This window comes from Mustela nivalis (genome assembly GCF_964662115.1).
Source record: "Mustela nivalis genome assembly, chromosome: 13".
NCBI lineage: Eukaryota > Metazoa > Chordata > Mammalia > Carnivora > Mustelidae > Mustela > Mustela nivalis.
The window spans coordinates 33332941-33355530 of NC_139032.1; the positions used below are offsets into that span (position 1 = coordinate 33332941).

A 22590-nucleotide genomic window follows, 5' to 3' on the forward strand; every position below is an offset into this window, starting at 1 on the left:
TACATGTTCATTAACAGTAGGTTTCTTTCCTCAGATGGCACATGTTATTTCCTCATAGAAATTAGAGTATTGCTTTATATATGTTTGCTGTTAAGTACATGATTTAAGATTTTAATCTCATAATAAAAGTTTCTTATGTTGAGTTGTTTAATATTAGTAAAATTAATTCATTAATTAATATGATATAGTGAGGATGGAAGTGCTTTTCCTTTCTCTGGTGGACAGTGATCAGTAATTTGTAGGACATGATGGAAAGAACTAATCTAATGATGGTGTGAATATAAATTGTATTCTTTCTCTGATGAATGGTGTCATAGACAGCTAAGAAAATGCATTCCTATTTTAGATGAGACTGATGAAGAATGAAGTTACTGTATTTCTATGAATTTTATCTTAAAGTATAAGTTGGATATAATTTCTTTTTCTGTGGACAGATCTCTAAAGGCAGCATCCTTTATCTATATATTTCAAAATTAAGATGTGTAAAATTTTACTGTTTTGGTGCACCATGGGTCCAGCATAAGATACTGGATGCATTTTCTTTATTCTATTTGCAATTTCTGCTATTTGAAATTGATTTTGTCTTATTTTGTTTTGTTTTGTGGTAGTTGATTTTGCATTTGCTTCTTTCTGTAAGATTGTCCTTCCTGCTGTCTTCCAGAATACTTTCTCTGCTTTCCATGTCTTAATATTATATTTAAAAGATTGTTTGCAAAAGTATTTATTTTTAGAAACAAAGGTACAATAGCGTAAGTTATGTAAAACAAATTTATTGTGAGATTAATGGAACATATTCATGTATAGAATATAGAATAGAATACAGAAACTTAAAGAAATACTACATATATTTCATGGGACAATGATCTAATTTTGTTTTACCTTTGGGTGTTAGCAGGAAAGCAGAATGTGCTCCTAGCTAAGAGAAGCAAGAGAGAGAAATGGACTAACTTATCAGATGTATCACCTCATATTCATCCTTATAGCAGCAGAGCCAGAGATGGCTATTTATTCCTTGCCATGGTTATTCTCAAGTTGAAACCACAGCAGATTCACCAGAAGGCCAGCAATCAGTACCTAACAGCCTGTAGGCCATGACTAAATGTGTACATGTACAATAGAGGTTCACAGTGTTTTAGAAATGTTTGAATTATATAAATTGTCAATGTTTAAATATCAGATGATTTTACATAAAACTCTGGAGTCATAGGTTCACTTAAGCCAGGATGATTTGAAAACACTGCTCTGACATTCCCTGAGGGGCAGTATTTGCTGGGAGGTAAGCAGAGGTTGTCTCCCTCAGACCATACAAGCTCTCTACAGTTCCTCAGTTCTCAGCTTGCTCTTCTCTAGTCAGACATAGAGGTACTTGGGGGCCTAATTCTCCCTGTGCCTGCCCCATTATTTTACGGATTCCCTGGTGCACTGCATTTATTTGTGTGACCTGCCTGGTTCTGTGGCTATTTGAATTGCTCCCTTCCAATTTTGTTGCTCCTTCAGTCAACTAGATAATTTAAATATGGTTTCTTTTTGTTTATTTGTTTCCTTTTTATTTTTTGTTTTGTTTTATTACTGTTATTTTAATCTGGTTCTTTGAAAATTGGTTTTCTATATTTTAAGCAATTGATAGTAATCAGGTTTAAACTGAAAAAGTCTGCACAGGAAACAACAAATGTTGGCAAGGACCGGGAGAAAAGGAGCCCTCATGAGTGATTGGTGGGAATGAAAACCGGTGCAGCCACTCTAGGAAAACAGTAGGGAGGTTTTTCAAAAAATTAAAAATAGAGCTACCATATGATCCAATAATTTCAATACTGGGTACTTACCTAAAAAATATGAAAACACAAATTTGAAAACATGTGTTCCTATGTTTATAGCAACACTATTTTTAATAGCCGAATTATGGAAGCAGCACAGGTATCCATTAATTGATGAGTGGATAAAGAAGAAGTGGTGTACATATGGATGTACATATATAATGGAATATTACTAAGCCATTAAAAGGAATGAAATCTTGCCATTTGCAACAACGTGGATGGATCTAGAGAGTATAGTGCTAAGTGAAATAAGTCCGAGAAAGATAACAGGATTTTGTACATATAGAATTTAAGAAATAAATGGATAAAATGAGACAAACCAAGAAACAGACTCTTAAATAGAGAAAAACTGATAGCTACCAGAGGGGAACTGGGTGGGGGGATTAAGAGTACACGTACCACAGTGAGCACTGAGTGTTTAGAATTGTTGAATAACTGTATTGTACACCTGAAACTAATTTAAAACTATATGTTAATTCTGCTGAAATTAAAATATAAATAAATAAGCAAGACTCTACTGAGCACCTGTATGCATAAGGTATCTGTGTGCGTAATAAAGCTTTCTAAGTTCCAAGGAAATTAAGAAGTGATGAAAATTCTAATTATCTTCCATTAGAATTTCTGGAAGGATAACTCATTATAATGAAGTTGAATATTAGTGTGTATGCATTGTAGCTTGTTTTTTTTTTTTGCTTTGATGCTGCTGATGGATTTCCCTTCCTGACTTGCACACTGACCTCCTTCCTGAGCTCTCCTTATCTGTGTTGGAGTGGCTTGGCACAATGTTGCTCTGCATCTGCATGACCCCTGTTCCTTTATAGATTTGAGTCCAGGTGACATGGAGTCCTTTTTGAAGTCCTTTTTTGAAGGGATTGTGGATATTAATTTGCAGAGTAGTTACTCTGAATGTATATACTTTATCTCCTTTAGAATAGGTTTGGCCATGTTGTGTTTGAGGGAAAATATAATTACCTTAAAGATTCAGGGAAATAGTGAACTAATTAACGATGAAACTAGTTTTTTGTAATTCATCAAAAATATATCTGCATTTAGTTTTGTTTTCCCTTTTTTATTATGTCTGTTGGCTTTATTTATCTTTCTTTTTTTTTTTTAGTCCTTAGAGCTTTTTTTTTTTTTTTCCCCTTCTGTAATTATTCCTACAGCCATTAAAACTGTTGTAATATAGGTGTTAGGTACAGAATCTTGTGTCTACTTCTTATACATAAGACAGTATCCATTTATATTTCTTTTTTTTTTTTTTTTTTAAGATTTTATTTATTTATTTGACAGAGAGAGATCACAAGTAGGCAGAGAGGCAGGCAGAGAGAGAGAGAGGAGGAAGCAGGCTCCTGCTGAGCAGAGAGCCCGATGCGGGACTCGATCCCAGGACCCTGAGATCATGACCTGAGCCGAAGGCAGCGGCTTACCCACCGAGCCACCCAGGCGCCCTATCCATTTATATTTCATGTGTCCTGAACTTCATTGAATATCACTTCTCCCAAGAAGGCATGGGCATGTGTAGCATAAGCTATGCCTCATTGTGCTTTCCCTCAGTTACGGTATTTCTTTCTTTAGGGCTTATGAACTAATTGCTACTTTTTCCTTTGTTTTATGTCTGTGGATTTTGTTATTCTTTTTAAATATTTTATTTATTTGACAGATAGATATCACAAGTAGGCAGAGAGGCAGGCAGAGAGAGAGAGAGAGAGAGGAGGAAGCAGGCTTCCTGCAGCATAGAGCCCAATGCGGGGCTTGAGCTCAGGACCCTGGGATCATGACTTGAGCCGAAGGCAGAGGCTTTATAATCCACTGAACTGCCCAGGCGCCCCTGTGTATTTTGTTATTAATATGATTATGTACTTTTGTTAATGAAGGCCTATATCTAGTGACAATCTACCTTTCTTTTGACAATTTTACCCTGTTATTCTATATAGTGAAATAAAAAGTTCCAGGTGAGGAACATATATATATAGGGGAAAAAAGATATTCTAAAATACTAAGAAGTAGTTACCTCTGTGATAGAATTTCAGGAGATTTTTAATCCTTTTTAAAAATGATTTTATTTATTTGAGAGAGAGTGAGAGAGAGAGAACGTACAAGTTGGGGGTGGGCGCAGAGGTTGAGGGAGAAGCAAGTTTTCCACTGAGCAGGGAGCCCTACACAGGGTTCGATCCCAGAATCCTGAGATCATGACTTGAGCAGGCACTTAACTGACTGAGCCACCCAAGTGCCCCAGGAGATTTTTAATCTTTTGTGCTTATCTCTATAGTCCAAGTTTGAAACAATCCAACATGATTTCCTTTAATCAGAGCAAAAGTTATAGACATTTTTAGAGCATAAATACTAAGAGAAGTAAGTTTTCTTTACTTTAGAAATTTTAAAACATTTTAAAGTCATCATTATTTGAAAAAAATTGTTTTAAAATTTTTATTCTTTCTTTGCTAAAATAAGATAGTACTAAAGAGTTGCACACAATTACCTGTCCCAGTAGAAATACTTTGGTCTCTATTAAAGGGTATTTCAGTGCAGTATGTGAAAATATGGCATTCAGTAATAGAACCAGCTGAAATGCTTATAAAAAGTGAAGATTTCTGGTCCTCATTGAACCAGATTCTTGAGAATACTTGAGAGAAACCTGTGCTTTTTAAACAAACTTCCCAGGTGTTTCCTCATATTTTCTAAAGTTTGAGATCCACTTACCTGTACTTGGCAATGTTAAAGTCTAAACTTGATTTTTACCTAACCCTTGCTAATTTTCAGTCATTCCTGGCCTAGATGTAAAATGTTACAATGTATTCCTTCAGGTTAGCTTAAATTTACGTATATCAGAAAAATGGCACAGTTTTAAAGCTTTATTTTGTTGAATTGTGATGTTTAAAGCATTCTCTAAAATGAAATTAAATTACCTGCAAACAGAGAGTGTTATTGAATTGACTCTGTATTCTGAATTTACATCTTTACATTTGAATTTATAGCAGATTCAGAAGGCCTCGGTGGTGCCGGGAAGTGGTTAATATTGCAGTGATAGTTTTAAGCCTTTAAAGGAATTTGAAATTCAGTGTGTTAAACTTCCTTCTACAAATTGATTTTCATTTGCAGGATTTCATGAACATCAGTGATGGAACAGTGATTCTTTAGAATTTGGCTCATGTCTTTTTTGCTTTTTAGCCTATATTAGGGTATAATCAAATACATGAAAGTATTTTGGCCCTCATTGTCATTGTGAAAATTCTGTTCATTTTTTTCCCCTCTAAAACATATGGGTTACTTTTGGATAAGAAAATTAACTTCAATATTATTTTCTGTAGATGCCCTCTAAACCAGACTATAGGAGCAAGCTTACAGTCAAATAAAGTGGAATCTTTTGCCTCTTCGCAACAGAGGCAATATCACAGCATGGGGAATTATGTATACTTAGTAAAGACTTACTATTGGATTGGGGGTTGTTTAGGTGATTTGGGAGAGTTCAATGGAAGAGTGTTTTGGTTTGGATTAGATATGGCAGAAAGTGGGGGCAATTTTATGATCTGTTATCTTAATAATTTATAAGGCAAGAGGAATAGCGTAGGTCAAAGCTGTAATTGGTAAAGAAGTAGCATTGTACTCATGTTAACTGGAACTGAGGTTATTATATTAGGTTATTGTAGTTTGTATAGTGTTCTTATTTTTGTCCATGTTTTAGCACAGTTGTGCAGCGATGTTTTATTTTGTCTTGCTCCATCCTGATCCCTGAGTAGTCTTTTCTGGTCTCTCATTTTCAGTTTACACGCATCTACACACAAGCTCTCTCTTTTTAATTTTTATATTTATTTATTTAATTTATTTTTATTTTTTAAAAGATTTTATTTATTTATTTGAGAGAGAGAGAGAATGAGAGAGAGAAAGAGTGCTTGAGAGGGGAGAGGTCAGAGGGAGAAGCAGACCCTCTGCCAAGCAGGGAGCCTGATGTGGGACTAGATCCTGGGACTCCAGGATCATGAACTGAGCCGGAGGCAGCCACCTAACCAACTGAGCCACCCAGGCACCCCAGCTTTCTTTTTTCTAGTCAGCTCATTTAGGTCAACAATAAAAGATCTTTCTAATTTCTCTTTTATTAGTTAGAATTAGTCCAGCCTTCCTTTTAAATAATTAAACCATTTTTACCTGACACTCTGTGAAAATAATATATAAATATTATTTGGGGCAGCATAAATTCAAAGTGATTTTGGGATTACAAACTATCTAAAAGTATCATTGGTGTATTTTGTACTGCTATTCATTTGCCTAGGGGTTTCTTTCTTGAACTCATGATTAAAAAGAAAATAGTGTAAGAGTAAATTAGCTAACCCTATAACCCAGCAATCACACTACTGGGTATTTGCCCTAAAGATACAAATGTAGTGTTCCGAAGGGGCACCTGCACCTGAATGTTTATAGAAGCAATGTCCACAATAGCCAAACTATGGAAGGAACCTAGATGTCCATCCACAGATGAATGGATAAAGAAGATGTGGTCTATATATACAATGGAATACTATGCAGCCATCAAAAGAAATGAAATCTTGCCATTTGCAATGACGTGGATGGAACTAGAGGGTATTATGCTAAGTGAAATAAGCCAGTCAGAGAAAGACAGTTATCATGTGATCTCTCTGATTGGAGAAATTTGAAAGGCAGGGTGGGGGGTTGTTGGGGGCAGGGAAGGAATTAATTAAACAAGATGGGCCAGGGAGGGAGATAAACCATAAGAGACTGTTAATTTCAGGAAACAAACTGAGGGTTGCTGTGGGGTGGTGGGTAGGGATAGGGTGGCTGGGTTATAGACATTTGGGAGGGTATGTATTATGGTGAGTGCTGTGAATTGTGTGAGACTGATGACACAGACCTACCCCTGAAGCAAATAATACATTATATGTTAATAAAAAAAAGTAAATAAGCTAACAATTTTAACAACAGGTGTCACCTTTTAAGGAGGATTTACTTGCTAAGATTAATTATGTGCTTATTAAATTTATAATCTGAGAATCTAAAATTAGATGGTTTTGAATAATTCTTGGAAATGATAGCATATGTTTAATTATATTTTCAGATTTTCAATATGGCTTAAATCTAATGTTTTATTAAATAAAATTTGAGTTTTAATTTAAGATACTAATATTTCTTGAAGATAGCAAAAATGAGCTTTTACATGTTGTGGTCTTGAATGAGGCAAAATGTGTTCTTATATTTGCTTTCAGAAATGTTAAAGTACATTGAAAAGGAGGTTTTCTTGGTCAGTAAGGGAGTAGAGTATCTAAATGCATTTAATGTCAGATAAGTCAGAAGCAGCAGCAGCACATGTGGAACCCACAGATTTTAAGATATTTTGTTTGATGGAGATATGTCATTTCTGTTAGTATTAATGGCAAAATTTACATCATTAGAATGACAATTCACTTGGTAAATGAACATGACGTAGCTTTTTGTGAATTTCTTAGTACAAATGAATTATGTCTACTTATTTGTCATTGGATGAACATGATTTTACTATGTTGCTCCTATAACCAGGGGTGCACATTGTTACTAATGATTGGAGAATTATGAGGTAACTGTAATTAATACCATAGGTATAACAATTTTAACATAGGCATAACAATTATAACAATTTTAACTTAAAGAAATAAAATCTGTATTTTAAAAACTTACTATATTTTAAAATTTAAAGCAATAGATTATGCAAAGTAGGATCTGTTAATATCATTTAATACTACATTTTGCCTTTATTTTTTATTAATTATATAGAGGGATGCATGACACCCTTCTATAACATTTTCCTACTTGTTTTGGCTGCCTATCATTGATCTCTACTTCATATCCTGGTAATTTTGTAATAGAAAGATGATTCATTTCTTTGCTACAGCATTGTTTAAATTTTTTTCTGTTATTTAGTTTTAAAACATTTCTTTTAGGGACTTCTGGTTGACCTAGTTGGTTAAGCATCTGACTCTTGGCTTTGGCTCAGGCATGATCTCAGGATAAACTAGAGCCTCATATTGGGTTCCATGCTCAGCATGGAGTCTGCTTGAGATTCTCCCTCTCACTCTACCCCTTCCGGCCATGTATTCTTTTTCTCTCTAAAATAAGTGAATAAATCTTTTTTTTTTTTTTAAGACTTTATTTGGGGGCGCCTGGGTGGCTCAGTGGTTTAAGTCTCTGCCTTCAGCTCAGGTCATGATCTCAGGGTCCTGGGATCGAGCCCCACATCGGGCTCTCTGCTCAGCGGGGAGCCTGCTTCCCCCTCTCTCTCTGCTTGCCTCTCTGCCTACTTGTGATCTCTCTCTGTCTATCAAATAAAAAAAAATACTACTCTAAAAAAAAAAGACTTTATTTGTTCATTTGACAGAGAGAAACACAGTGAGAGAAGGGAACACAAGCAGGGGGAGTGAGAGAGGGAGAAGCAGGCTTCCTGCCAAGCATGGAGCCTGCTGCGGGGCTCGATTTTAGGATGCTGGGATCATGACCTGAGTCGAAGGCAGATGCCCAATGACTGAGCCACCCAGGCACCCCTAAATGAATAAATCTTAAAAAATATATATTTCTTTTAATTGTCACAACTCATTATTTGTAATGACAAGCAAATTTTTAGCTTTGATGTCCAGATTTGGGATAAACCTCTTTCTTTTTTTTTTTTTTTTTTTTAAAGATTTTATTTATTTATTTGACAGACAGAGAACACAAGTAGACAGAGGCAGGCAGAGAGAGAGGAAGGGAAGCAGGCCCCCTGCTGAGCAGAGAGCCCGATGCGGGACTCAATCCCAGGACCCTGAGATCATGACCCAAGCCGAAGGCAGCGGCTTAACCCACTGAGCCACCCAGGCACCCGGGATAAACCTCTTTCATTTCTCTTTCATATGCAAGCTGTAATATTTCCAGGTTTTCAAAGTGTTTATGTGAGTGTGCTTATGAATGTGCATGTATATACAGTGAATACATACGAATATATATTTTTTGAATTGGTGGTGCTCATTAACCAGTATGTCACTGAAGTAGTACATTCTGAGTTTTACTTTTTGTTGTGGTTAATGTAAGTATTTTCATGTCCAGACAGAAAACTTGTCTTTTTCATTTTTTTCTCACTAATTGGATTACCAGGTAATCCTACAGCCTTGTCATTACTTTTATTTAAGATTTTACCTCTCATTGCATATTAAATGCATCCCAACTTGGCAGCTTCTTGGCCAGATGCCAGTTTTCCAGCAGCTACTCTAATGCCACCTTATGTAATGTAAAGTAAGGGGCAGTAAAATTCAATGGAGGTGGTCAGTGCCTTTAACAGAATCAAATGAAAATCCTTTACTATTGTAAATTAACAAGCATATAACCATGTGACTGCATTTCTAGGTCTTTCCCAGGACAGTCTCTGGAAGATGTTTATTTTCACTGTCTTGGGCCAATTTTCTCTCAAGAATGTCAATCTATAATTTCTGCAACTGATTATCCGTATGCTTATTTCTCTGTAAATAGCTCTAGTTATGAACATTATTTTTTTTCTAATTTTAGTGAGGAAAAATGGAAATTGCTTCCATTTGCATTTCTTTAGGTTCTACAAGAGATTGAACATTTCATGTTTATTCATCATTTTATGTTTTAAAAAAATTCCTCCTGTTTGTCCTTTACAATCTATTTTCTCATTAGTGTTTTCTTGCTATGTTATATGAGCTTTGTATTTAATTAGGGATAGTCATATGTGCCAGTTTTCTTTTAAACCTGTATGTTCAACATTTGGTGTTATATGCTCAAAGAGGCTTTCCTTACCTAGAATACTATAGCCACAGTCATTTAGATTATCATTTATTAATTTTATAATTTTTTTCTAGAATTGTTCATTGTATGGTGTGAGGCAGAGAGCAAACTTAAATTTTTTTAAGAAGATTTTACTTATTCAAGAAAGAGAGAGGTTTTTTTAAAAACTATTTTGTAGGGCTGCTTTGTGTGATCACAAATTCTTTTAGTTTCTATTTGTTGTGGAAGCTTTTTATCACTCCTGTTTTCAGTGACAGCCTAGCTGGATGAACCGTTCTTGGCTGCATAATTTTCTTGTTTAGTACCCTGAATATATTATGCCAATCCTTTCTGGTCTGCCAGGTTTCTGTGGATAGGACTGCTGCCAATGTAATGTTTCTACCATTGTCGGATACAGACCTCTTGTCCTGAGCTGCTTTCAGGATTTTTTCTCTGTCTCTGCGATTTGTGAGTTTTACTATTAGATGTTAATTTATTGATTTTGAGGGGTTTCTCTGTGCCTTCTAGATTTTGATGCTTGTTTCCTTCCCCAAATTAGGGAATTTCTCTGCTATAATATGCTCCAATATATCTTTTGCCCCCCCCCCCAACTCCCATCTTTTTTCTTCTTCTAGGATCCCAATTATTCTAATAATTGTTTCGCTTTATGGTATGACTTATCGAGAGAGAGAGTGAGAGTCTTAAGCAGACTCCTGGGATTTCAACACAGGCTCTATCTCAGGACTCTGAGATTATAACCTGAGCCAATACCAAGGGTCAGGCACTTAACCGATTGTGCCACACAGGCGCCCTGCAAACTTAATTTTTTTAATGTCTTCTTGTTTAAAATTGTTTACTTGAAATTGTATTTTAAAATATTTTTTTAACCAGTTTATCTCTAACCTATTTATCATCTTCTAATATGGTGGTTTGTTAGAATCTGTTTTGGGACCCTGACCAAGAATGAGTAAGTCTGAATCTCTGGGTGTGTAGACTGTTTATTGGTACTTTTTACAAACTTGTTAGGAAATTATGTATATGTCAGGACTTAACCACTGCTGTACAGTTTTATAATCATTTGCATTTGTGTGGAGGTTTTTCACTGTTTTTATTGGTCTCTCCATCCCATGTTTGTTACTTATTCATTATAGATTTACAGATTTTTTATGTTTCCAAATATAATTTGTTTTCCTGTTTTTTCTCTAGGAGAGGTGCTATAGCATTTCTTACTCAGTTGAGTTTTAGCTTTATAAAATAAATCCCCATTTTTATGGTTACCTCTGGAAGGAAATAAGTTTACTGGATATTAATTGTAGTATCAGTCTTTTGAATTTGTAATCTTAAGAGTTACCAGTTAGCTGCATTAAAGAAAGTTAACTGTTTTGTGACAGAAATTTATTTCTTTTTAATATGACTAACTTTGCAAAACTGCCTGAATTCTGTAGCCAGTATAGATGGCATTCATTAGCTCAGGAAGAGATGCAGCAGTAATAGTAATTTCTTACAGTTAATTATTTGATAATGTAAACAGTAGAATTATTCTGTGGGTCAAATATGTATGTAGGCACACGTACACGTACATTTACACAAGTAGACTTGTAGAAAGGCAAATATTTATAAAAAAGATGACGATATATATTAATTTTCCCTTTTTTTCTTTCCTCACTCTTTTTTGTTGTTTTAATGAAAAGGGATTAAATGTGATAAATTGCTATTCTTTTTAGATTTTAAGACCCTATATTCAACTTTTGCATTAATGGGTTGAAGGGACAGAAGAAGCTTTTTATCTTTTTATTCTCTCCAAATATTGTATTTCATTTAATGTGCAATTCTCCATCAGGTCCTAAGTATTTTGGGCTTTTTCTAGCCTTCAGGGTTCATACTATTTGATAGTTCATTTATGACAATTCCAAAGCCACCTATATATATGCCTTTGAGCTGTAAATTAAAACCCTGTAGTGAATCTTTTCTTTTGGACTCAGAACTCCAACATCAATTTCTTCTAGCCATGATGTAATTATCTTCAGCTGCTGCTCATGGGGGGATTGATACATATTATGAGATATGGGCATCACTCGTTCCATCTCATTTGTTACTGGGAGTTGGGTTTCTAAGAACTTGAGGAATGTCCTAGGAACTGGGTGGGGTCAACAATGCCTGTTTATGGTGGAGGCTGTTAAGTATCTCTTAAAACCAGAATTGACCATTTCAGTTAAGTGCTACAGGTCATTTTAATGGGGGCAGTGACATATAAGTATACAATTTAGAAATAACATTGACAAAACACTGCATTAAGAATTTGACTATCATTTACATATTTTATACATTTAAGAATAAAATAAGCATGCAGTATAGTGACAAATTCATTTACAAATAAAATAACATTTGTGTGATTTAGTTAAATTTAGCACTTTTTTAAAAGATTTTTTTTATTTTGATAGAGTCAGCAAGAAAGAGAGAGCCTGAGCAGCAAGAGGGGCAGAAGGAGAGGGACAAGCTAACTCCCTGCTTAGCAGGGAGTGGACATAAGGATCCACAAGGATCCTGGATTGAACCCAGGATCCCAGGACCCTGGGATCAGGACCTGAGCTAAAGCAGATGTTTAACTGACTGAGCCACCCAGGCACCCCTTGGATTTAGTACTTTGCATGTACTTTGTATGTAAGTTGGCTATAAAGTCATAAAAGCAATAACCAGAAATGTTATTTAAATTTTTATGTTATTACACAATTTATGAAAATTGACACATTTTATCATTTTAAGCACATTTAGTTCTTTCTTCCTCTTTATCCTTTTAATAGTACGAGTAGGGTAATATGATTTTATGATGTTATTTAGTTCATATTTTAAGAAATATAACTCTTTATAAAGATGAACCTGATTTGGCTTAAGACATGTATTGCCAGTGACATTGTAAATTGGTCTAATCTAATGAAAGGAAATTTGAGAAAATGTCTGAAAAACTCTAAAAATGTGCATATTCTATGATTTGGCATTTTACTTCTAAGAATCAGAGCTAAGGAAATAGATATGAAGAAATAGGTACAGATATATGCAAGATTTTATTTGTAAAGATGTTCAACATAACATTATTTAAAACAGCAAAACAAAACAACCTGACAGCTGAAAATGTGTAGCAGTAGAGGATTAGTGACATAAATCATGGTGCAGTTACATAGAAGAAGAATACTTGAATGTGGAATCATTCAACACTGTTGTTAGGTGAATACTTAGTGCTTTGAGACCTTGTTCAGAGTGTGCCAAGGCAGAAATCATGTGAAATACTGTTCCTGTGACAGAAGTGCATTTAGATGGTGAGTGTACAAGAAGTACATTAAATGGGGTTCTTCCTAGGTGGTTATTATTTTCTTGATGGTATCCTTTGTTATTTTTCAACATTACTCCAATAAGCGTGTTTTAATTTTGTAGACATGTATTTTTAAAAAATTTTTGCTTCCTGAGGTGACAAGTACTTGCATTTTTATATGATGTCGTTATAAATGGTTTAAGGCATTGGGATAAATGTGATAATATGTAACAAAATGTAGCACATTATTGGAGCCATTTTCATGATTAATTGATTCTTTTCTATTTTAGATGTTAGGAAATTCCTTGCCAACTTTTCTCTGTGAAATAGCTGGAATTGGCAATAGATCTTTTTTGTTCATTTCAGCACATTTTATGAATGGATATTTATTATGAAAAGCATCAAACATCTTCCTTTCACTAAGAGTTGACAGCCAGAGTGTTCTCACTTGATTGAACTGATGGCACATAATAGTCTGTTTATTTAATCACTTTAGCTTTACTCAGGCATTTTGAACCACAATGGAGTAAAACTCCCTGCCTTTACTTTTTGAAGATAAAATTGAGAGATTTAAACATGATTTATTCTGCTTTGACCTATGGTTTGAATTAACTTGGCTATTTGCATTCATTTTCAAGAGAAGTACTCAATCCTTCCAAAGTAATAATCGAATCAAATCCCTTCGTTTTTCAAGTTGCTCTGGAGACAGTCCTAAGCTACCTAGACTATCAGGCTTTCTTTTATTGGAGTAAGAAATACAAAATTGATTTTGATAGCTCTTTTTGAAAACAATATGTATTTAAGAGAGCAACCTTTTGTTTCAAATAAAAGTCTCAGTGTATGATGTCATACATTTTGCTGATTCGTGCTGACCTTTGCTTACTGATCCTCAGATATGATTAGTAAACTTTGAGAGAACTGAGAGTCTTTAAGTGCTGCTATTGAATTAGTTCTGGGTGATTGTAAACACATTGATTTTCCTAGTGTACTGCCATCTCACCTTGCTCCTGGTATGGGCACCGTATACTTTCAGGCATAGCTGTTAGGTGGTCTGCAGGCAGTATTTTCCACAGAGACCCTCCGTGTTCTTTTCTTACCTAAACACTATACCTCATTCTATTTTCATATTGAACTGACCAGGCAACATCACATCTAAAGGAATTGTTCTCTCCCTGCCTTCAGTCCCTTTATTTTCTTTTGGTTATGAACTAGTATCAGTGTCTACTTTAAATAGCAAAACCACGCTTCCCCATGTAGTATGGCTTTTTCCTGGGCCTTCATTTCAATCTCTTTTTAGTACTTGGTCATGTAAATGCCTTTGGACTACATTTGTTTTTATGTTCCTAGGAAAGTGGGGTTCTGCTTTTATTTATCTCCATGCTTTCTTTAAACTCTGCAGAATTCCTGCACATATACTGAATAAAATTAAAGATATTATGTGATAATGAATTATTCTGGTAGCTACACTTACTTGCCAAGTAAGATAGACAAAATATACAGGATATGATCTTTTATCCTTCTTTTCAAGGGTACTTAACTTGGGGTCTAAGGAGAGGACTTAGTGATCTGTGAGCCATATAAAATCATATGAAAAATTCTTGTAAATGTCTGTGTGTGTACTTTTCTAGAGTTTGGGTCCATAGCTTTTTATCAGATTGTAAACAGCAATTTCTACAAGGTTAAAAATGTCTACTTTAAATGATTTGCCATTCTAAGCAATTTATTTTTTAAATATTTTATTTATTTGTCAAAGAGAGCGAGCGAGAGCGAGCACAGGCAGACAGAGTGGAAGGCAGAGTCAGATGGAGAAGCAGGCTCCCTGCGGAGCAAGGAGCCGGATATGGGACTCGATCCCAGGACGCTGGGATCATGACCTGAGCCAAAGGCAGCTGCTTAACCAACTGAGCCACCCAGGCGTCCCCATTCTAAGCAATTTTTAAAGATTGCCTAAGCCCAAAAGAAGGAGACTCAGAGCCAGTAACTATTGTTCATTCAGAATCTTTAAGTGGTCAAAATGGTATGCCTTCTTCCTGTTTCATGGGTTTTAGAACCTGGGGAAATCAGAAAATTCTTCTTCCCGAGCTTAGGTTGTCTCCCTTTATTTTGGCAGAAATTCTTCTATGGGGTGGGAGGAATGGACACAAGAGTTTTAAGAGGATAATTTTCAATCAGTGATAACACAAGTAATCATTCCGTTATTTGGGTAGGATAAAGCACAGAAAGACGAAATGTTCAATGCACCATTGTGTAAGTTGGGACATTTTTATTTTTCATCTCTGAATGGAGGCAAAACTGTCCACCATTTTGTTGCTTGTCCTTGGTTTGCCCTTTCTTTTACATGGAGGGCAATGGACCATGATTCAGGTTTCACAGAGCTGAGTGTAAAGGCTTGGTCTCCAAGAGTTGAGCGGGATGTCTTTGATCTGTATTCACTTAATCAGTCAGCTTTCCCATTCTTTTGCAGGCACATTTGCATGGAATTTGTGCTACATTCTTATCAAGCAGGTCTCCTGGAAAGGAGAGTGCAGCCAGCTTCTAATTAGTGGCACAATGGTTTTTAAAATTTAGCACTTTAAAAATTTTCGGCTTCCTCTTTTTGTTTTGTAAAGCAGTTATAATATTTTGGCTTTTTTCTGCATTTAGCTTACCAACAGTACCAAATCAATTGACTCAGTTGTAGGGAAAAATACTCTCTTTATATCAAACTGTCTTATAACTTGATGTATTAACTTGAATTTCCAGGGCAAGTCAAGGTTAACCTCAGGAGGGATACAGTGACATTTTTATCTAACACAAAATTATTCTTAGTCTTTATAATGTGAATAATATGGCACATTGCAGCCAGCTGCCCTGAGTTTGGGTTGGAGATACCAGAGTTATAGTACTTCTGACTGTGCCTTATTTCCAGAGCCTCCTTTAGTTCTTTCAAAAATGGTGATGTGGGTGCTGGTAACTCAGGATTTTAATTTTGTGTTGGACCGCCTAGTCAAAGAGTCAAATGCCACCTCACCTGTTTTTCTAAGCCAGGGGTTGGCAAACTATGGCTCATGCCATTTTTGTAAATAAAGTTGTGTTAGGGTACAGCTGTGTATATTTGTATATGTGTTATCTATGGCTGCTTTTATACTACAATGGCAGACTTGAGTAGTTGTGACAGAGATCACATGGTTCTCAGAGCCTGGAATATTTACTCTCTGGAATTTTTTAGAGAAAGATTGCTGACCCCTTGGTCTGTGAGATCTGACCAAGTTCAGGAACCTGACATTTTCAAATGTCTACATAGGTTTAGGTGGAGAACCTGCTGACCTGCCTGTTGGTTGCAAAGATATGTTTCTTCCCTTTACTGGAGCACGTGAAGTGGTGTCCCTTTCTTTGGCTGCAGACCTCATTGGGAGCTCTGTAGTGCTCTGAGGCAGTGTCCCTAGTACCACAACCATTTCCAGCATCCTCAGGCATGACTGTAGTTTTGAGATGGTATGTTAAGGGCTAGGATGGTTTAAGTTGTGCTCTTTCTCACAGTGAGTACATGTTGCACTTTCATACTTGGTTAAGACAGGTGAGGGACCTGCCAGCTTTCCTAACTCACTTCATAGAAGGGCTGATTAATATGAAGCATGACCTCTTGTTTGTGATATTTTTCAGGTTGCAGCATCTTGACTTAGAAAATAATGAATTTGGTATAGGTTCTTTTATTTGTAATGCCCTGAAATCGCAAGTGCACATTCTCTCTGGCATACAGCTGCTTAGAAAGATAATGTTCTGCAAAATACCACCAGTCATCACTTTTGTTATTTTTTTCTATCACAAGTCCTTTAATATATTTTATTATAAATATTTCAGACTAAATCTACCATTCATTTTCTTTACAAAATGAGTAGTTGCAAGATGGAAATCTGTTTTTTAATTTTCATGGAGATTTTTTGCATTTGCTTTCCCATTCTTCATTGTAGCCTTTCTTTTGGGACCTTATTCCTTCCAGGCAAAAAAAGACTGCATTTTGGACAATCTAGAGCTTGTCAAAACCATAATGAAATCAGTGAAAAACTTTTTCTCTGCATTAATGGCAGCACCAGCAGTGATGGCAGCCACGTCACTGAAGAATATTTGTGGGTCTTAAACCCAACACCATGATAAGAGATATAACACGGAGACTACTGTTTCTCAGAAGGCCATTTCATTCTTCTGTGCATAGAACCATGGTTCCTTCCCAGAAGGGTCTTGTATTGTAGATGATCTCTTCATGCATCCCTCTGTGAATGGGTATTCATTCTCACAGACTCAATGTGTGGTGTGATAGATATTCTATAACAGAGGCACGGTTTTACTCTGTGGGAAATGAAACCAGGGTGTCCTGGAGCTATGTCAGGTGAGGTGACATGATGACAGGGTGGTATGTGCTCAGTTTTGGAGTCAGAGAGTTCAGTCTACACATTGGCTCTGCTCCTTAATGACTAGACAACCTTATACAAACCATCTAGCCCTTCTGAACCTCACATTCTTCTATAGTAAAGTGCAGACATTACATATGTTTATGGTTGTAATAATAAAAGTATTATCACTAGAAAGCTACAGAATCCATGTTTGAGGGCCACAGAGATGTTGGGTTATCAGATGGTCTGACTTCCAAGTGTATTTCTTGTCCAAGGGAAACAATGATTGTGGATAGGCAAGCATTGGTTGCGTTCAGCTAGTCCAGCTAGTCCTGATTTTGTAAGCAACATTTGGGGTTTTGCTGTAGCAAAGCTGCCTTTTCCTTTTTTTTTTTTTTTTAGATTTTATTTATTTATTTGACAAACAGAGATCACAAGTAGGCAGAGAGGCAGGCAAAGAGAGAGGAGGAAGCAGGCTCCCTGCCAAGCAGTGAGCCCAATGACAGGCTTGATCCCAGGTCCCTGGGATCATGACCTGAGCTGAAGGCAGAGGCTTTAAACCACTGAGCCACTCAGGTGCCCCTGCCTTTTCCTTTTTTAATTGGTTATAGATTCTCTTTTCATTGCAGGGCAAAGAAAAGTTTTTTTTTTTTTTTTTTTCCAACTAGATGTTTTCAAACTGATTCAGTTCTGTCCTCTCCTTGTCAACTCCCCACTTTGCCAAACAATTAACAACAATAACACAATTACAAAGGACTACCAAAAGAGTATTTTCAGTGGAAATCACTTAATTATTGGGACAATAGCTAAGGACAAATAATAATATAGCTCTGAGCAAGGTATCCTTTCTTTCCTTGAATAGTTCAGTCATAAAAGTTTATGGTTTCTTTCATATGGTAACATCACTAGAGAGGAAGAAAATAGAGTTTTGTAGAAGGTATTATAGAGTCCTAGAGGGAAATCATAAGATCCTTTTTATGCTTCCCTTTCAAAGCGTAACACCTGGAATAAATCATTCATAGTCATTCTCATGCTTTTTCATCCCTTTTCAGAGTTATACAGGAACCCAAGGATCAAATAACTTGACCTGAGATAGCTCTACCCCCAGATACTTTCTCTAAAAGAAACAGGTGAGAATAGGAGAGCTGGGAAGCACCCAAGCTTTCTCCTGGCTTTATAGTTTTTGAAAGTGCCTGCAGAGTCTCACCCTCCAGTCTTGGGTCCCTTCTCTTCATGTGGCCAAAGATGGAGGAGAGGGTGTCAGTTGCCCCCTCTCTCTTTAGAGTGTTTGGTCTGTCTCATTGCATTGTTGTCATTTTCTTTTGTATTTTAGATGATGATATCAGTCATGGGTTCCTAGAGAATATGCCCTGTACTGTTATTTTTGAAATTTTACCTGCCTAATGAACTTTAAGCATTCTGACTTTATCTTGTTTGTAGTTATTGTAACATAGTGCCACCAGATAACACAGCCACAAATTTACTCTGAACAACTAGAAAAGCCATTTCTTAGGTTTTTACACTGGTCAGATTTACTGAAGAAGTGCACAGCTACTGTCATTCTTTAGATTTGTTTCAATTTATGAGTTCCTATTAGAGTTCATAAGACAGCTCCAAGAAGTGTAAGTGACTTGTAATTTATAGCCATGGTATGTTAATTCTGTGAAATTGTAGTCTAGTTAGGCTATATGAATTATTACTGCACTCATAAGTTGTTTACACCAAACAACATGATAGATATATATGTCTTCCTTTGAATCATAATAAAAGGAAATGCCTGTCACCCTAATTTATCACCAGGCATATTCATATTTAAAGCCTTTTATAGTGAAATAAAAGCTTGACCTAAAGATTATGGTTACTGCAGACTTGACAGCAGCTGAGCCCAAGGTGTAAAATACTGCAGGGCTTTGACTGCCATAATAAAAGCTGGGTAGCCCATATGGAAAGTTATTACATGAGGTGAATGTTCTTAGATGTAAAAATGATTAAAGTAATCCTTTCAATCAGAGGTCGGAGAGGTCATCTGGTTCAAGTCACCAGATGTCCTTGTCAGGTTAAGAACTTTCCTGTGTTGCATGGAGGAACTGGAATCTTGGCCAGTGTGCCTTCCCCCATTACTTCTCTGTTCCAGGGTAGAACTGCAGTTTTGACATTAATCACAGATATGTTCCCTGTCTCATTACATAACAGCTCAGAGGCAGTAGCAGAAAGAAAAGGAAACTCTTTAAAGAGTGTCATATAGAAAACAATGGTTTATAAATTCACAGTGACATGAATTTTCATGTACACATACAACAATTTGTCCCATATTTGAGTGCCCATCGTGTGCCTGGGGATAGGGTTGAGCACAGTGCTGCAAGTAGTGGACAGTCCCTGTCCTCTGGTAGTTCAGACTACTGCAAGATTTCTTGACCTCAGCAGTACTGTCATTTTTAGCAGCTTCTTGGCCTCTGCCCACTGGACAACCAGAATGTCTCCAGGCATTCTCATATACCACTGGGGGGCAAATGCCCTGTGACTGAGAACCACTTGTGCTTATGGGTGTTACCTGTAGGGGAGACAGGCAAGCATACAGAGAAATGAGTACTAAATATACACACTAGAATGAACTAAGCATGAGGCACAAAGGGTGCTGTGCAAGAAAGTGGTAGCTTTCAGAGCACTCTCAAATTCACTGTCTTTCTCTTAGGCTGACACCAGACCACATTACAGTGTCTCTTACCTCAGCATATTTATTTATGTTCTATCAGAATCACTACTTTTCAAACATTTGAAGCATTTTTGGTTTACTAAAGGCAGTATGTAAAATTCTTTGTTTCTTTTTCTTCTTTAAAGTTAAATATTGGGCGCCTGGGTGGCTCAGTGGTTAAGCCGCTGCCTTCGGCTCAGGTCATGATCTCAAGGTCCTGGGATCGAGTCCCGCATCGGGCTCTCTGCTCAGCAGGGAGCCTGCTTCCTCCTCTCTCTCTCTCTCTCTGCCTGCCTCTCTGCCTGCTTGTGATTTCTCTCTGTCAAATAAATAAATAAAATCTTTAACAAAAAAAAAAAAATAAAGTTAAATATTGCTAGTGCTGAATAGCTACGAAATATCAAAGGATGGTTTTATAATTATCTAGCAGTAATTACATAGTACAGTCCTGCCATCATGTTGCTACATATGTACAGTACTGAACAGGAGCTGATGAATTGAAGGTTCTGTTCCAGTATAGAGAGAAGAATCAGGTGGTCTGCTTACAAATTTGGCACATCAGCTACTGAAATTTATCCTTCTACTTCCTATCAAAGAGAAATTGATTGTACAAACTGTCAAAAAAAGTTTATAAAATTTCTGTATGTATAGAAGGTCTTATTTTTAACTATTTCTCAATAGAAAGAATATGGTGTAAGTCATTAGTAATTCATAAAACAGTTTTTCTTCTTTTATTTTAGACTGTGACTTAAGTTCAAAATTATTTATAGAAGTAATCTTTATTATCACAATTCAAACTCGTGGGTGTAATGTGCAAGTAAAGGTGTGTACTGCCCCAAAGAAAAACAAAAAGAAAAACCAACTAATCTTTAATGGTATTTAATGTTACTTTTCTGTCATCCATTTATAGCCACAGTTATTTTTCCATGTTATTGCTTCTCCTATGTAGAAATTGCCATCATTTAAAAACAAAAAACAAAAAGCATTTTTAAAATTTATTTTAGAGGTGGGGGAGAGAGAGTGAGGATGGGGAGGGGAAGAGGGAGAAGGAGAATCTCAAGTAGACACCCCCAGTGAGTGTGGAGCCTGATGTGGCCCTCAGTCTCATGACCCTGAGATCATGACCTGAGCCAAAATCAAGAGTCAGATGCTCAACTGACAGCCATCCTGGTCCCCTAAAATTGCTATCTTTTTAAGCTTTTCCCCTTAGAGCCCATAATGTTTGAAAGATGTCGTCAGTGCAGTTTCTGTGCATTCCTGAATGAGTATATGCATTAATCAAATACCGTGGAATGATTGTGGGCATTCTTAGTTCATTTAGAAATCATCTGTTTGCTAGGTTATGTTTGCTAGCATTCGCTTTGTTATTTACTTAGGTCAGTGGTGGGGGAACATGGACTGATGGTGAGATACAGGATGAGCTATGCATGTGGTATGGAAAAAAATGAAATAAATTGGCGGAGAAAAGCTAGAAAAGAACTAGAGATTATTAGGCATATTATAAATGTCTTGTACCCAGTAAAAACTTGAGTGAGCCTACATCAACATCCTGAATTAGAAATATTTATAGTATAGCAAGCACAAGTTCCCCTTCCTGTAGTAGTGTTTTATCTAGTTAGCAGTAGGGTAAGAAAAAGTTAATGCATTTGAAGACCAAAAGTAGATAAGTTTTCCAGTTTTCTGGTGTTCAGAAATACAAACTGAACTTTGGCACTAAATCCACTAAAATTCAGATAAGTTAGGGATAGTTGAAGTTTTCAACTATTTCAATTATGTTAATCACATAATTGGGTCATATGAAGATGACACTTTATGGTTTCTTTTTGAAACAAAGTACGCACAGTGGTCATTTTAATGAGTTTGATTTACTAAAGGAAAAATGTCCTATAAATGTTTTTAGCATTGATGTTTTTACATAGTTAATCTTTTGTAGTCAACATGGTAGATTCAGTTAGGATGCTGATTTCTTTGTTCCAGTAAGGGAAGAAAAAAGGTCGTCTGCTTTACTGACTACCTTAATCTTGACATGGATTTGTTCATTTCTACTTCAGCACATACTCTGGGCATCAGGATAGCAATATGTAAAAGTGGTAGGTAGTATGAAAACTTTATCTATTTCTCCTTAAAATTTTATGTAGTGTTTTCCGTTACTAAAAAAGAGCTCAGCATCAAGAATCAGTTAACTGAGATTTTCCTTAATTCACTATACATATGTGAGAATTGCAGAACTAAAATATGAAATCCTAGACCTTTAAATCCTAGACCCAAAATATGAAATCCTAGGCCTTTAAATCCTAGACCTATATTTCATAGGATACTTATTCTCAGTAGCTGTTTTTGGGCATTATTTTGATAATTAATTAGTAATGAATATAGAACCAGGCTGCCTGGGTTTGAATCTTCGCTCCATGAGGGACCTTGGTCAAGCTACTTAACCTTTCTGTACATTGGTTTTCTCATTTTTTTTTTTTAATGTGGGGATGATAATTATACCAGCTTCCTATTACACCATGGAAGTGACAAATAAATAAATGCAGACTGATGCTTTCTTTAGTGATAATAATTTATTATTGAAATATAGCAAATGATGCATTTTTTTGTCATTCAATTTATTCATTCAAAAAGTATTTATTGACCACTTTGGTTGAGAGTTGCAGTGATGAACAG

General features: G+C 36.0%; 1 protein-coding gene and 1 long non-coding RNA gene across 25 annotated transcripts in view; both read left to right on the plus strand.

Annotated features, from left to right (window-relative positions):
• Positions 1 to 22590, plus strand: part of KDM4C (lysine demethylase 4C) — a 518729-nt gene that overhangs the window by 228309 nt on the left and 267830 nt on the right. The gene's annotated exons all lie outside the window — the stretch shown is intronic.
• Positions 17609 to 21390, plus strand: LOC309846168. Its single transcript, XR_014301758.1, has 2 exons — positions 17609 to 20068; positions 20290 to 21390. It is a non-coding gene; the product is annotated as an uncharacterized lncRNA (long non-coding RNA).